The sequence below is a fragment of the Solanum dulcamara genome, chromosome 6 (genome assembly GCF_947179165.1).
Source record: "Solanum dulcamara chromosome 6, daSolDulc1.2, whole genome shotgun sequence".
NCBI classification, from domain to species: Eukaryota; Viridiplantae; Streptophyta; class Magnoliopsida; order Solanales; family Solanaceae; genus Solanum; species Solanum dulcamara.
The window spans coordinates 34542091-34545921 of NC_077242.1; the positions used below are offsets into that span (position 1 = coordinate 34542091).

Below are 3831 nucleotides of genomic sequence, written 5' to 3' on the forward strand. Positions count from 1 at the left end.
ATCAGACAAACAAGATTAAAGAATTATAGGTTACGTATTATTGACACCAATAAAAGCATACCTAAGATGGGATGGAAGCGGCTCCAACTCTAAGTTAGGAGCTTCTTCTAGATATGGCTAGGGTGAAGGACCCAATTCTCGGTTTAGTGGCTCCATATTCTTTTTCCATATGCTGATATTTAGAATGTTGAGCACATTAGCTAGCTCTTTAGCTTATATGTCACCATCAATTTCTTGAACCATCAATACTCTCTCTAAAGGGTCTTTTGCTAAAATGCACTGAGTTTCCACTTTCTCATCAATGAAAGCTACAACAGACAACTCTTCATAGACTGTAGGTAATTTCAGTGGCTGATATACATCAAACACCTCAAATTTCTCATGTGCCATCGTAGTTAATCTACCTGTAGCTACATCAATAAGTGCACCTCCCGTTGCTAAGAATAGACGTCCCAAGATGAAAGAAACTTCCAGATCAGGCTCAAAATCTAATACAACAAAATCAGCAAGAAAGATGAGGGATCCTACTTGAACTAATACATCCTCAATAATACTATCAGGTTTAGCTATAGAACGATCAACTAATTGTAATAAAATGGTAGTTGGTTTAGGTTCTCCCACGCCTAAGTTCTTAAGCATAGATCTAGGTATCAAGATTATACCTGCACCTAGATCACAAAGACCTCTTGCATTATTGCACTTACTAATAGTTACCTGTACCGCGAAACTACCTGGTTTTTTTTCTTAGTTGGGAGCTTTACTTTTTTCAAAATTCTTGAACTACACTCTTCAGTGAGTGTTATTGTCTCAAACTCAGCTAAATTACTCTTGTTAACTATAATATGACATATTTTGGAATACCCTGCAACACATCAATCAAAGGCAAGTTAATTTGTACCTATTTCAGCATATCTATGAATTTTTCAAAACACTCCTCCTCCTTCTTCTTTTTAAATTTTTGTAGAAATGGGGGAGGTGGTTTTGTTGTTTGTTCCTGCTTCTTTCTTAGTATGCTAGGCTCACCAGCTTCAACATCTACATCTTTACCTTTACCTTTACTACCTTTGCTTTGTGGCACTAACTCAACTAGTGGGCATCCACTTTGGGTATTTACAACATTTACTTTCTTGGGGTTTGGATCAGTGTTACTACGTAAACCACCTTGAGGGAGAGAATTTTGAGCATTGTCTAGCTATCCCTCCTGCTTCTCTGAATTTTAAGTAGTAATTTGATATTGGCGAACATCCGCAGCCAGCTTAGCTTGGTTAGCAATGAGTTTCTTCAGCATTTCTTCCACACTTATATTTCCTGCACTACCTAATTGTTAGCTACTCTGAGTTGCTGATTGCAGGTTGTCCTCCTTCTTGTTGTCTATATTAACCTTGGCCTTGGTGTTGATTCTTTTGGTTTCTACCCCAAGAGAAGTTTGGATGGTTCCTCCAACTAGGGTTATAAGTGTTGCCATAATTATGCTAGCCTCCACCCCTCTATGTGTTCCCTACAAAATTTATCGATTGAGGATTTGCACCACAATATTCTGAGGTGTGTTCACCGCTTCCATAAACTTCGCACCATATTTGTTTATGATAAACCACATTTACTGGAGCCTGTTTTAGCCCCAATGCTAAGTCATTAAAGTGTGTAGACATCATATTTTGCATTGCTGGAATCTGTGCCATCAAAGATATCACAGCATCAATTCAAGCATACCTGCATATTTTTCAATGACAAGCCTAGAGTTTCTTCCATTACATTCTGTATTTCCTTGAGATTTATGGTTTAGCAATGTGTAGAGATCGTTATATATTTTCTCCAATGCCTTTCCACCTGCAGCTAAATCAAGAGGAATTTTGTATTGGGTTCCAACCCTTCAATGAAGGTATGGACCAGCACCGTGTTAGCTTGGTGATAATGAGGACAACTAATGAGTAAAGATTTGAACTTTTCCCAGGCTTGGTATAAATTTTCACCAGACATCTGTTTAAAGCTCTAGATTTTGGATCTTAGCTTTACTGTCTTCCCTGAAGGAAAGATTTTGATTAAGAAGTTATGTGCCAAATCATTCCATGAAGTAATGGAATGAGGGGTTCCGACTTCAACAACCTCCTAGCCTCCCACAAATAGAGAAAATGGAAATAAAGTTAGCCTCAAGTAATTAGGTGACACCCCAGTTGGCATGTAAGTGTCACTGATCTCTAGAAAGTTCTGGATATAGACTTGGGGATCTTCATGAGGCGATCCAGTGAACTGCCCGTTAGTGTGCAATAGTTGCACCATAATTTGCTTCAGTTCAAATCTTCCTCCAGCTGGCGGTTTTTGAAAGTTGGAGGTAACATTTATTGTGAGTGGAACTGCCACATCATATATCATCCTAGCTGCCATATTTGCAGGGACCTCTACAGGAAATTTCTTATTATCACTAAGATTGACCGGTGGTATTGGATATAGAGCAGCCACACTCCTCCTTTGTTAATGTAGAAATCTCCTCAGCTCAGGTAGAGAGTCTACAATATTCCCACTTCTTTCCAGTATGCCTTTTAAAATTCCCTTGTAAGATATCATAGATAAGATCAATTTTTTAATACTAACACAAATAACTAAAAACATTAAAAATAAATAATTTCCAAATTTAAAGTTCCCGGCAACGGCGCCAAAAACTTACTGCCACCAAAGCACATGCAAGTGTACATGGTCTCATAAGTAATATAGTGGCTTTTTTTAGAACTGGATTGTCGAACCCAAAGGACTTTAATCAGACTTGATTAAGATTTTCAATTGACTAAATTGTTCGTATGTGCTCCAAAGAGTTGATTTCAATTATATCACCTACTAAATTATTAAAAATACTATTAAGAAATGACTCAAAAATTTCAGTGAGTTATGATCAAATGAATAAAAAATTATATGGTTGTAGCACTTGCAGATTTCAGGTCTAACGTACTTCACTTTGACATCTAATGGGTCTTTTAATTATTGATATACAAGGTTAATTTTATAATTTTGTACTCTAGACCTCTAATTGCCTACCTATGCTGATAGCCTAACTACATCGTTGAGCGGGGATAGGCATGAACCAACCTGATGCTTTAACCCTATCATCCTATCTAGTAACCAAGCATGGTGTATAAGTATGTGTCATGGACATCCTATACACGAATTATCCTAGGCAATTCTAGAAAAAACATGCTCCTTATATTCTAGTGTTCTATCTCTTTTTTATTTGCCGAGTTCCGGATAGACAACTAATTTATTTTAATGTTGATCAGCCATTAAAATAGTATAAATGAGAACATAAGAGCAATTATATGAAAGAAACCATTTTAACCAAAGAAAATTATATTAAAAACATCCTCTTGTGGCTACAACCCTAGAACAAGGGATTTTAGCCACTCATAATGTGTAATAAAATCCAACACATAATTAATGGCATGAAAAACTCACTTACAAATGATGAAGAAAAACAAACAAAACCCTAGAAAAATTCTCCTTTCATCTTCATTCGTCAAAACGTGAAATAAAAAATGAATGTTTTAAAATAAAATATAAGTAAGTTATTTGTAGCCTCGAAAAATGCAAAGTTTTAATCCCTGTACTGAAGTCCGCAACGCTCAGACATTTCTTCTCAATATAATTTTGCATTTTATTCATCAGGAGAAAATTCATCTATCCTTATCCAGGTCCGCGACCTGAAGCCAAATGCACGACGTGGACACACTCCCATACAATGTATTTTCTTCACTATTGTTCCCAATTTCATCTTCAAGCTCCACTTTCAGTCTGAACATCTTTTATGGTTTCAATATTCCTCATTAAGCCCTGAAACTGTCTAAT

General features: G+C 36.5%; 1 non-coding gene across 1 annotated transcript; it reads left to right on the forward strand.

Moving 5' to 3' along the window:
- Positions 1–1903: 1903 nt before the first annotated feature.
- On the forward strand, positions 1904–2010 carry LOC129893647 (small nucleolar RNA R71). The gene has a single exon (XR_008767536.1). It is a non-coding gene; the product is annotated as a small nucleolar RNA R71 (small nucleolar RNA).
- Positions 2011–3831: the final 1821 nt, after the last annotated feature.